This window comes from Drosophila grimshawi, unplaced genomic scaffold (genome assembly GCF_018153295.1).
Source record: "Drosophila grimshawi isolate 15287-2541.00 unplaced genomic scaffold, ASM1815329v1 contig_1377, whole genome shotgun sequence".
In the NCBI taxonomy this organism is placed as follows: domain Eukaryota; kingdom Metazoa; phylum Arthropoda; class Insecta; order Diptera; family Drosophilidae; genus Drosophila; species Drosophila grimshawi.
Window position 1 is genome coordinate 16,827,063 of NW_025062900.1, and position 13,657 is coordinate 16,840,719.

A 13,657-nucleotide genomic window follows, 5' to 3' on the forward strand; every position below is an offset into this window, starting at 1 on the left:
TAAGTTTGGCATTTAATTAAAGTACTCATTTGAGAGGCGTGATTTTACATTTTAAGAGAGAGAGAGAGCAGAGTTCAATACTATTTCTAAATCGATGCTAATTTTAAGAAACTTTACTTCATGAAGAAAATTTGGATAATATTACAAATTTCATTTTAAGTCTATTTTCTGAAATTTTGGTTGATTTTTTTTTTTTTTGTGAGTGTAAAATCTGTTCCAACGCACATATGTAAAGATGTTCAACAATCAAACAGCTTCGAATACTATAAAATATAATTACTTGAACCAGTCGTTCAGTGTTATCGCTGCAAATGGTGGAAGTGGTAGTTGTATTTTTAGTTATTGTTGTTGAGCAGTCTGAACAAAGTTTAACTTTGATAGCACCCTCGTAATTTGAATTTGTTGTCTTTCCTTATCTGCTTATTTTTTCCTACTGAAACTGATTCCCCTACAAGTATTTGACTGCTCATTATGTTGTTGTTAATGTTGTTGTTAGCGTTGGCAAACAAATTGCATATAAATTGCACTCATTGACGGCAGGGAATCTACATGGAAAATATTTTGTAGTTATTACATAAATTTCATATTTCACATTTTGCAGCCGCCCACTTCGCCGCTTGGGGGCATGTCAAGTGCTTGCATCCCACATCAACCCATACAACGGCAACAACAACAACAACAACAAGTAGTCAAAGTCGTTCTTAGAGTTGTGTTTGTTGTTGCTGTGCCAAATGACTTGCCGTGGCAGTTGTTGGTTGGCATTTTTGATGAGCCAGCTGCACGTAGCACTCGTCTAGGTGCCCCAGCTCAGGTAGCTCTGAAGAAGTCGGGGACTTTATTAAAATTATATATTTGCATGTTTGTTGCAATTTGAGCGAGGCACGCAGTCAGCAACGAGGACGGCAACAATTTGCAATTGCATATGCATTTATAAATATAAAACGCAATTTTGTCAACTTGCAGCTTGCAACTTGCAACTTGCAACGTAGAACTTAATGCGCAAGTTTTGCTCGATCTGATGAGTGGCCACTGACTGATAGTGTTGGGGAGTAACTTACTTTGCTGTGTCTCATTAACAAAGCTCGGCCATTGCCTGCATTTGTTTGGAGCAATGCATCCAACTAGGCTCAACTTTGACCGCAAACTAACAAAAAAAACTGAAGATATTATTAACTATTTTAATAATTTAGAAATAAATATTATTAGCACAAGGGTGGCTTAAAAAGTAAATAGAAATGCTCTAATATATTTTTGTAAATTAAAAAATAAAAGAATATATAATTTTTCTATAATAAATTAATATAAATTTAACAAATTTGCATTTGCATCCTGCCTTAATTAAGAATATATAAATCTTGTTTTATAATGTTCAAAGTATGTGTTTATGTATTTATTACTATTTATGGATAAATATTTGTTATATATTTCGGGTTTTTATTTATTACTTTTTAATATTTTATTAATCACTGTAATATTAATAAATAATATACATAAAATATTCTAATATCTGCTTGCTATTGAAAAAAGATTTCATTATTTATTGCATTGGTTTTGGAAAATGTTTTCCTTATAATAAATTAAACAAATTTTCATTTTATAGCCTGAATTAAAAAATAATATAAATTTAAGTGTATGTAATTATTCATTATTTATTAGTTACATATTATATTAATTACATACATATATCGCACTTTTTTCACCTAATGTTTATTACTTTTCTAATATTTAATATTTCAGTTAAAAATCATCGCCATTATTTATTAGGGCCAAAATATGCAATAACCAAATTCAAATCAGAAAATAATCGGAAAAATTGCGTCAAAAATATTAACTCTAGAATCTATTCTAAGATTGAGTTCGCTTATTCTAGAAGTAAGTACCATGAACCAAATTTCTTATCTTCTTCTTATATCGAATCTCATTACTAAAGACAACATTGTTGACTTCTGATCTTAATTTGCGATTAAATATCATCAGACATATTTATTCATCTCTCAATGGCAGATTCTTAGATGAGCATTCGCAATTTTGATTATGGGAATGCATTTTCTATCTGTGTGTGGGCCAAAAACCGTTCTACGTTTTGAGCATTTGCTGTCAAAGTGTTAAATCCAAAGTCCTCTTCACCTGTGCATTTTTCAGGCCAGCTCCAAGTGCTGGAAGCTTAGACGAACTCGCAGAGCCACAAATAAGCCGAGCAGAAAATGCCCGCCCAGAGGAATGTTGTAGAAGAGGGTGAAAGCGGCGGGTGGGGAGTATGAGACAGCTGAGTTGATTTCAGAGGCAGCAGGCTGAAAATGTGTGCAAGAGTGTGTGTGTGTGTGTGTGTGTGTGTGGTAAATTAAATTGAAAGGCATTGCAGGAAATGCGAGCATAATATTTGCGCCTTGTTAGTTTGTCAACGCTTGGCTGACTGTGAATGATGAGGACGCGTAGAATAGGGATTGGGGTAGCTTTAGTTGATGGCCTGATGTTGAAACATTTAATGACATTTAACAGGCGGCGCAGCATAATTAAAATTCTAAATATATAAATAAATATAAAGGAATAAAGAAAGGAAACGCATGAGAGTGCGAGAGTGCTCTACATACCGCAAAGCAGTTGGCATTTGCCACAGCAAAAGTTGCCAAGATTATGGAGACGGGGCAGGAGGAGGGGAGATGTTAAACTACCAGTGGGGTGAGAGAAATAGCGCAACTGCGTCGACTGCCAGAATCACGCTTAAGCTCACGATTTATGTGAGATTCTTTAAGCGAAATCCAAGTCAATTAGTTTCCTAATTCGTTTTGCGAAAAGGAATTTATCGATTTTATCTGCAGACGTGCAGAAAGTAGTTAAGAGCAGTTTTTCCAACGACTTTCATCGTTTTCCTTTTCTTTTCCTTTATTTTCTTTTTGTTTTGGTTTTGTGTGTGTAAGTGCTGATAATGATTCCCGCTGTGTTGTGTGTGTGTGTGTGTGTTTGCTGCTTAACAAGGAAAACTGTGCGTTTTATGTGCAGCAGTCTCTGTGGGTAGCATTGGGACAATAAACAAGCCGCATTGCTCATACGCCATGTGAACACTGGTGAGCTGGGCGAGCGTTAGACTAAGCGTTAGCAAATTAAATTAGATTGCAATTGTTTTGCCAGTCGATTTAAATGTTCAAATAAACCAGGCATAATATACTGTGTTCGAATTCCTCAAATTGCCCAAAGATTCCAATGAATTTCTCTTATACATTTTCAACTATATTTTGTGTGGTACTCATGGGAATTATTTTTGCTAAGATTTATACGAATTTAAACTTCAACTTGAACTAGATACTCGTTAAATGTATGCAGTAGCCAACAACTCAATAGCAAATGGATCAATTAGGGTTTGTTTTATTCCGGCAATTAAAATAATTTGTTATTATTATTATTAATTAATTGTAAATGCTTATATTTTTCTGTATAAAATTTTTGCTGGCTTTTTAGTTTGATCGATTTAATTTGAACAAAACATATTTGTCTGCCTCTTTAGTTTGACAGAATCGCTTTGTAAAATCACAAAATACAGCACAATAAGTCAATAGTTAATAATAGACATATATATATATACCTATATATTTATAATCCCGTCAAAGCTGCAGCATTTTTTGTTGAGCACTCAGAAATGTTGTAGACAAACATAAATCGGTTTAAAATGAAAAACTTTCGTTATTACAGCGACTTGTGTTTACATTTGTAACGGGTCTAAGGGTGTTTGTGGAGGCGTTAGTTGGATGAATGGGTGATTGGATGGGTGAATGGGTGGGTGAATGGGTGGGTGTTGGATTTGGGTTTGGGTTTGGGTTTGCGCCGTCGATCGTCGGACGACTCAATTTGTGGCCTGCAAGGCGTCGACTTAAAGAATTTTTAATTGCTTCAAAAACAAGTTGAATGCTGTTTTATTTATATTTCCGTCGACCGCCGAGGCGACGCCATAGACAAATTCCATTAAACTTTTGGCTTCTAAACTGTGTCAAAGTTAGGCGTAGGCAGTGCGAATTGAGATGGGGTGTGGCACTGGATAGGGGAAGGGGGCGATGCAACGCTTCCTGGTCGCTGGCTATGGATAATTCACTGGTGGCAACCGCCAGAGAGACGAGCTCACAAAACTTTTTGCGCAAAGCAAACTCAACTGAATGAAATGAAAATGCCACAGAGGCAACCAAAAACTCCTGTGGAGCAGAGAGAGAGAGCAAGATATACGGCACACAAGAGAGTGACAGAGAGAGAGAGAGCGAGAGAGAGAGATATTGGGAGGAAGCGGCGATAGCGAGCGTCGCTTGGTGAGCAATCAATTTCTGTTGACGTTGACAACAAGGCAAAAGTCCGGCCAAAGTTAAGGCCAAAAGACAAGACGCAATGCTTCTCAATGTATAGGGGGAGGTGCAACTTTATTTGGTGGGGTTTGGGGGGGGAGGGAGCAACAACAAATCAAAGTCGACGTCGTCTTTTTAAGATGCCTGTCGAAGTGTGCCTGGAACACGCCCACTTTAGCCGCGTAAACGCCTTAAGTCAGCGACTGCGACGTTGACTGCGACTGCGACTGCGACTGCTGCGGTTGAAGTGTATTTAAAAGTTTGATTAGTTTTTAATGTTTGTGAGGCAAGTTCTTAAGTTTTTCTCTCTCTCCCCCTCCCTGTGCGCCCCTGTCCATCTCTGTCTGTCAGTGTCGCGCTCTGTAATTTTTAGTTTGTATTCAGCTTTAATGATAACATCGTAAATATGTAACTATATATATATATATATTTGTAAAATATAATTTTGTACAGCAAATGCCTGATTTAGCGCCCTCTGGCAATATGTATGCATATTTTTGCAAAAGTGAACTAATCACAAGCATATTGCATAAAATAACAATTTCATAAATTGAAACAAAATGTCTAGACTCATTATGCCACCGAAAATGTATGCAATAAAATTATGCAAATTATACGCTAACAACAGAAGCAGCAGCAGCAGCAGCAGCAGCAACAACAATGTGTTGCCCAAATAATATATCATATTTGGCATTTTGGCTGTAGCTGTTGTTATTATTGTTGTTGTTATTGTTGTGGTTCGCCCTTTGTCCAAAACTGTCTCTTTATCTAGTTAGCTCAGTCGCCATTCGAAATTCATTTATTCGTCATTTGATTTTCATTTAATATAAATGCTTTAGATTTACAATTTGGTTTTCATTGTCTTTGTTATTGGCGTTCTTGTGATTGGAGCTTAGGCTCCAAGAAATTCAAATGTCATTAAATAATTTAATGATTTTGTAATCAAATAATAAACGAGAAATTAATTAACAATCTTTACATTTATATATTCAGACACAATTTAAAAATTACATTTAAAGCGAGTATCGATAATGAAGATGGATTAAATTATTTAATTTTCTAGATTGAAAATGTTATTGACACAAAAAATATTAATTTCTTATGGCAAATAATAACTAAATAGCTAAAAGCAATTAAACTTAATTATTAACGTTTAGTTTTATCGTCAATTAAAGACGCAATCAGATATATTGAATTGACTCAACTTGAAAATAAGAAATTAAATTATAAATAAGCATTATACAAAACAATCTTATTTCAACGTCAAATATTTAAGAAACATTCAATCTGCAACATTCATATCACTTTGTTAAATTACATCTCGACCAAAAATGAGTTTTCTCAGCAAGCTGTTTAGCATTTTTTTGAAGACTTTCAACAGATTGTCATTGAAAATGTTTTGATAATAATTACAAGTTAACTAAAAGCGACTTCGGCATCGTTAAGAGGCTCTTCTCTTCTGCGTCTGCCCCAATTTCAGAGCTTGCGTAACCGCACTCGTCAACAACAATAATAAAAAGCAGTCGGCAAATGCAGCCATAAATTATGAATATGAAAGGCAAGGTGTCTACGTGTATGTGTCCCTATGTGAGGCAGCCCCCAACCGCCTCTCTTCCCTTGGGTGCCTCCCTGGGGTCCAATAACGCAAAGAGGCCGCACAAGGCCTCAGGCAATGCAGGGTTAAAAGAAACTCCTTACGTGTAAGTCTGTGTGTGTGTGTGTGTGCAAAAGTTATAAACATTTATGGCAGCTACTTAAAAATGTCAAGCGAAAAAATTATGATAATGATACGTGACATTTGAAAGCAATAACAATTTAGTTAGCACGCACTTTTTGATTACACCGAAAAAACTCGACCAGGTTTTATTTATGAGTTGGCAACATAAAATTGAAAAATTGCCCAAATACATATACATATATATACATATATATATATATATGTGTGTGTGTATTTGAGAATGTGGCACTCAAGTGAAAATACTTACATGGGTGTAATAACAATAATCATAAAGCACGCCATCATAGAATGGCAAATGGCAACAACAATCAAAACTGGCAAGAAGTCAGATCGACTTTATAATGCTCTTCAAATGACAAAAGTATTTAAGCTTGACGTTTGTTTTGCAAAATGCAATTCCCCTTTTAATGGACAACATAATGATATTTTATAATAGTATGTATTTATTTCAAGTGTCGCCATGCCAATAATATATTCTTATTTCATTTCTTAGGATTTATTTATTTAATTGGTTTTACCAAATTAAAAATTTAGTTTGTAAATTAAAAGGATAAAAGACATCACAAGGGATAGAGAAAATCTAAATAACAAACCTGTTAGTATTCAAATGAATATTTCAATTGCAAAAGTTTCAACTAAATTGACTTTCATATACATATAAAATATTTCAATTAAACTTAAACATTAAACTTAACAGAAACTAAATATAGCATTTATTAAGAACCTTTGATATCAAACTGCACTCTAATTAAAAACTAAGGTAAAGAATGTTACCTAACTTTAATTAAATATATTTGGTTAGTACAAAATTTGGGTCGTTTTATAAATGTATACTAAATCTGATCCCTACATTTACCAAAAATTATGAATTTTATGAAATTAACAAAGGCCCAAAGAGGCGGGCAGCTGTCCTTCAAGTGGTCAGGCTGCCGGATAGACAGGCAGGCAGGCAGGCTGGCGGGCAGAAGAGAGGCAACCAAGGGCATGGGGCAACCAGCAGCAACAACAACAAAGCACACATCCTGCATGTCAACTGAATAATTTGTTGCATGCACAAAAGGCATGCACTCACATCCGGTTTCCTGTCATTCTTTTCACCACACACACACACACGCACACACACAGTGAAAGAACAGCGGGTGGGTGCAGCGAGTTACACAGCGAGAGACAAAGAAAAACAAAGAGAGAGAATGAGAGAGAGGGATACAGAGGGAGATGGAGAGAGAGAGAGAGAGAGTAGCCATCCTGCAATTTGTGTCTATGCTGTTGTTGCTGTTGTTGTCTTTATGGCGTGTTTGGTATTTGTTGCAACTTTTGTTTTGAATTCCTGTGGCCTTGTCACACGCTCCATGCGCTTGCAGTTAAATTTATGTTTTAACGCACGCAAACACACACACACACACACAAAGACACACACTCACACATATACTAACTCTTAACGAACAATGAATGCAAAAAAGTGTTGCATACAACGCGAAACAGTGCTAGTTCCCCACCCCTTCTCTCGGGGAAGGTGGCAAAAGATAGAGACCGAGAGCAAGAGAGAATTGCTGGTGGTGGGGGCAGGGGGGAGGTGGGCTGGTGGTGTTGTGGGGATGGGCTCGGTTATGTAGTGCTGTGACGTCCAATTGCCAGCAGCACATCTCTTGTAAAGCAGCGTATAATCCACTGATTGCTCCCAAGGTTCAGCTTTCAACAATGAAGGACATTCCGAAGGAGTCGCGGTGCACACAAAGTGGAGGGAGTTTGAACTGCTGCAAAGGGATGGGGAGGTGTTTGCTGTCAGGTCAACGGATGTGTTGCTCTTTTCAGGCCATTGATGTGGGCATATCTGTTTACTTGAGAGTCTAAATCGAGAGTCCAAATTATTTAAAAATTATAATAATAATGTATTTTCTTTATTCTTAAAATTCTGAAACAAACTCGAAAGAAAGTCTAAAATAGTACAAAATAATATTAAGAAAATGTAGTCAGAAAAAACCCTGTATTGTAGAAAGACAGAAACATTCTGATTTAGATATGCAATTTTTGAATAATAAAGTGAGTCGCCAAATGCTTGGCATTGCTCCAATATTTGGGAGATTTTTTTTTTTACTGTATTCACCATGTGTGTGTAGTGTTTTTCATTTTTTTTTATGCCTTTGGTCCTCATCTACTCCCAGGTGCAGTCGCAGATGCAGCACCAGGAATGCCCGTCCAGGCGCAGTCTATAGTTGCGACGCTGGAGAGACTCCGCAGAGGTCGGCATTAATTTTGCATATGAATAGGGTATGGACAACTGACTTTGTTCTATTCTACACCCACACACACAAAAGTGTGCATTTGGAGTGTGCATATGGAGATCGCATCCACTGCGACATATTTATTGCATGCAATGGAATTTCCAACCCATCGCCCATGTCCTGGCATCCGTTAGCTCTCTTTTAGAGTCATCCTCTAACTCTGTCTGTCCATAGAAAAATTTGGCGATTAGGGTCTGCAAGCGTCGAGATGACGGCATCAATTTTCACATTAATTTCGTTTGAAGCATCGGCCATGCCCAATTAGCTAAACCCGTCGGCTCATTAGCAACACAAGCCAGGCCCGCAGCACGGTAATTGAAGTGCGGCCCAGAGACACACAGGTGAAGTCCATAAAAGCATTAGAGAGCTTGTTGCGTACTTCACCGTACAGAAAAAAAAATGGAAAAGGTTTCAATTTGCATGTCATCAACGAGGAACGCTGCTCTTCAGTTTGCCATAGTTTGAGATGAGGAGATGTCGTCCAATTTCTTATGTTTGAAATAGAAGACAACAAGCGGAAACCATTTTTTGTTTTTTTTGATGGTCTGCAGTGGGACTAGAAGGATATTCAAGTCATAAATATATGTTAATGATTTAAATTCATGAAAATAGATATTGCTTTGTATGACTTAACTAAATTCATAAATGAAGAAAATGCAGCATAAGTATATCATCCAAATTGGAAGTAGAAGAATGAAAACAGATATAGTTGTGATGGTCCATGAATATGAATATACATGAATATCAAAAATAAACACAGAATATGAATTTAATTAATAGTCACAGAATATTCGACATGAAGATCTCCAAAAGCAATGCATTCATATGTTGGTAGCATTTCATTAATTTTACATTCTAATATTTATATGTGTCAGATATTCTTACTCTATGGTTACAACAACATCTAAATAAAATAATAATCATCCATCAGCAGCAGAAATTCGAACTGTATTTTTTTATTTTTGCAATTTTAATTTATTTAGCAACATTTCCACTCACTGGCAAGCCTGTCGCCGATAGTTGCCTGAACTATTTCGCTCTTCTGTGAACTCCTAAGCAAACACATCTGGCAACACCTTTCCGCCAAAATTTCAATGGCAGCCTTCTTGCCAAGCATTGCCAGACATTTTGGTGTAAACGTAAAACAAATAAAATTACAAAATGAGGTAACACAATTTTCTGTCTTTGTTAAGTTACAATTATCTAGCAAAAAGTTATAAATAGATAAAAGCATAAGAGTTAATAATCCGTACAACTGCCCTAGACTGATTTTAAGTAAACAAGTAAGAATGCTGCAGTCGACTGAGTTTGCTACGAGATACCTTGGATCAGCTATTAAATATATTATAATAGTTTTATTACCAAATTTCCCTTTTAGCAGGGTGTTTTTTATCCGATATTGATAAAATTTGTCAAGTGTATTAAATATCAAAAGAAAGGTTCTCCTTTAAAAAATTATGTATTTTATTGCTATGGGAAATCGATAATTTATCGATTCTCGCAAAGCAATAGTCGTTTTATATGAAATTAAATTAAGTTGAGTCGCACAAGGTATTCGAGAATCTATATTCCAAATTTGTAGCTATTATAGTCAGACAGGCGCACATGGTTATATAGACTCGGATGCTGATCCTGATCAAGAGATCCTAACTAACGTTTGCACAAAACAATTATACCCAGTTTGAATGGGTTCAGGTTTTAAACATGGAATTGATTAAGCTAATGCTAATATAAGCAAGCCGCCTAAAAGTATGCAATAAATGTGTCCACAGTCTCACTGGGCAAATCGGCAGTAAATCAAATTCAAATCGTTTGCTTTTGCATTTGTCATCGGACCGGTGTTCATTAGGCAACCTCAACTAAATCAGCCGAGTTGCCAGGTAAGCGCAAAATTTTCAAATGATATACAACTTGGTACCTAAAGTGTGTTGGTGTGTCAGTGTTTTTGTGTATTTTGTGTGTGTGTAAAAGTTGCCAACGCTGCAACTGCAGCTCATTGTGGAGTGTAGTTTTTGTTGCTGTTGTTGTTGCATTTGCTGCATTTAAGTAAAATGAATTGGCTGCAATTTATTTTTGTTGCTTATCATATAAATTGCACTCGCCTGCAAGTCATTATTTGGCACATTTACGCTCAATGGCTGCACATTGTTCTCCGCCCACAATAAAGTTGTGGCAAGAGGGCGTGCCACCATGTGTGTAGCTGTGTGTGTGTGTGTGTGTGTGTGTGTGTGTATGTGTATATGAATGTGTGCGTGACGAACCGGAAGCCCACAGATACGCCGGCAAAAACAATAGCGACAACAACAACTACAACGACAACAACAATTTGGACAAGAGATGCTGCCAGGTGGCCTTTGCACTTGGCTGCATTTTGAGGCAACTGATGGAAGGAAGCAAGGCACTACTAAAAGTGGCAAGGGCATAGACTCCGAAATGGCCATTTGGGATATGCCCGAAAGAAACTGCCACTTAAGCAGTTGCTGCTGCTCTCTTATTTACCACTTGCAATGTGCGGCACAAATAAATTTCCGGTTTTTCTTTACTTGACCGATTTTTGCCAGCGCACACAAATGGGAAATGTGTGCTCTACTCGAGTACGTCATATATATATATTTTTTTTTTTTTGGGTTGAGCTATCGATGCAAAGGATTACAATTCATACAGGAGTAGAGTTAATCCCAGCTCAAGTCGCTTAAGATTAATTTATTTTCTTAATCAATACTTTCTATTTATTTATACTAGCACTAAAGTGCAAGTTTTTTCATCTCGAAAGCAAAACACTTTAAATCCGATTTTTTGGCTTTACCATATAGTTTATTCATATCAATCCATAATTGTTAAATAAATGATAGCTGAACTGTTAAACAAATTAAAAAACAACAAACTTACGAATTATAATTATTTTATGATAATTTCTAGTTAACCTTTAGCTTTAGCTTTAACTTCAGCTTTCTGTACGAAAGCAAGTGCACTCTGATAAGTAAACATTTCAGCTCTAAAAATGAAACTCTTATCACATGCACTCAAACACAGCTATCCTCAAGTCCATAGCTCATTTACATGCATTGGTTTATTGGGTTTGTTTTTCAGGTAGCGAATTCGCAACGCTAACTAAAACTAACTGCCAGTCAAAAGGTAACCGAAACTCCCGTGGAATGCAAACAAAAGGCAACAAATCGACTGGAAAAGTGTGCAGAAATATTTTACGAATGCAATTGCAATTAAGTTGTCCGATTATTGGGTCAGATAGTGTAGACATTTAAGAATTGAGCAGTAAACGAAAACGAAAAACAAAACCCTCCAAAAACAGCGTCGAACAGCGATTGCATATACACATAAATGTATATATATATATATATATATATATATATATACATACAGACACACGTGGCCTATCATCTGGAATTTGACCTTGCGAAATAGCAACACACACAAAATAAACAATTTCGAAATTCAAATGTGGAACTGAATTCATCGGCTATAGACGACTTTGCACTCTGCACTTCTGCTTGATTTTTATATTACAGCTTAATGATACTTTAATATTTGTAATTCTAAGTTGAAGTGAATATTTATAGACAACACTTCGTGCCTATATGTGTATATATAAGTGTGAATTAGAATATACATATACAAATGTATAAGAACCAATATATTTGATAAATCAATAATTAAAACAGTTTGGATTACACATACTGGTTAAACGGGTTAAACGGGCTAAAACCCGATGATTAGCATAACAAAATACAGCTCTCATCCGAGTATATAAGACAGCCGAGTTCTCGTCACAGAATATAAGACAGCCGAGTTTGCCTACAAGATTCAGAACATCAACAACGATCGTCAGTCAAAATGAACGTTAAGTACTGCGTAAGTTTATAGAGCAAAGCTGGAAAGCCTTTAGTCACACATACATCTCCTCAACTTCACAGCTTGCGTTGCTATCGCTGCTGTTTGCCGCTGCGAATTCAATTCCCGTAGGAAATACGACCATACCGTCATGTTCGCCATGGTGTGCCGGACAACCCCCACCGCCCCCCGGCGCCGTTAACTAAGCTCTGATGTGGATACTGTAATCAGCTTCCCCTTTGTACAACAAGCATGTATTTTGTCAGTCGTTCACTTTTCGCAATTATTGTGGGCCATTTGCAAAAAACAATTAAACTTCCATAAAGTATACATATAAGCATCTTCTGCATACATTTGAGATTGGCTACTTTCAGTAATTAGTATAGTTTTTTAAGTCTCACACACACAATGTGCGCGGGACTTCATTGTCCGGGAAATGAAATAAAACTTTGAATTTAGCGCTGCTGTATCCCAGTACTATTTCTCTCTCTGTGTCTGTCTCTCTCTCTCTCTCTCGCTCTCGTTCTGTGTCTGTCTCTCTCTCTGTCTGTCTATCTCTCTCTCTGTCTCTCTCTGTCTCTCTATCTCTCTCTCTGTCTGTCTCTCTCTCTCTCTCTCTCTCTTTCTCCCTCTTTCTATCTCTCTCCATTTAGAAGCTCCAGCAAACACAACACATTCGATAATGAGAGGTCGTTCACTAGTTAGCTGCTGGGTTTAGTATTTAGTTTGAACTTCAATCTCCCTTAGTTGTTGTCTAAAATACACTGTGAAATTAAAATTGATTAACACACTTACGGCAGCCGCTCAAGCGAAAGCGAGACAAACAAAATAAGGTTTCTGTCTGGTTAGTGCTGCTCCCAAGTGAGAGAGTGTCTACTTTTAAAAGAGCAAATTCTCGCTCAACATCAACGTGTTGGAGATAGGAAAGAGACATCCCAGCAGCGAACTACCCAGCAGCGAAATAGTGAATTACCGAATTCCTTCTGTATGCACACAATGGAATTCATGCTGGAGCTTCTAAGTCAAGCATAAACTTTTCTTCGCGAAATCTTCAACAACAAAATATACAATATATATAACTATATTTCATAAATACAAGCTACGAATTTTTCCGTAATGCAACTCCATTACAATAGTCTATCTTGGTATATAAAGTCGTATAGAATTCCGATTACAATCCCTCACACAAGGGCTTGTAAGGCAATGCATACTTTCTGCATTACGGGGTATGCTTATGGAAAAGTAATGTGGGTTCGAAGCAATACCACCTACAAATCGAATTCGTAATGGGATATTTTCTCTGCTCACATAAGCAATGCATGCAAAAGCAGACACAAAAAGATACAAAAGGCTTGGGGGAAAGAACAAAATAATTATTTGCCAACTAATAAAACAACTTGAAGTTTTGATGAAACAGTATTTAATGCATTTATTAATACCGTATTGGAACATATAAAGTTCTG

General features: G+C 36.6%; 1 long non-coding RNA gene across 1 annotated transcript; it reads left to right on the plus strand.

The window, feature by feature from the left end:
- Positions 1 to 12,028: 12,028 nt before the first annotated feature.
- LOC116805243 lies at positions 12,029 to 12,674 on the plus strand. The gene is made up of 2 exons (XR_004365076.2): positions 12,029 to 12,215; positions 12,278 to 12,674. It is a non-coding gene; the product is annotated as an uncharacterized LOC116805243 (long non-coding RNA).
- The last annotated feature ends 983 nt before the right edge of the window (positions 12,675 to 13,657 follow it).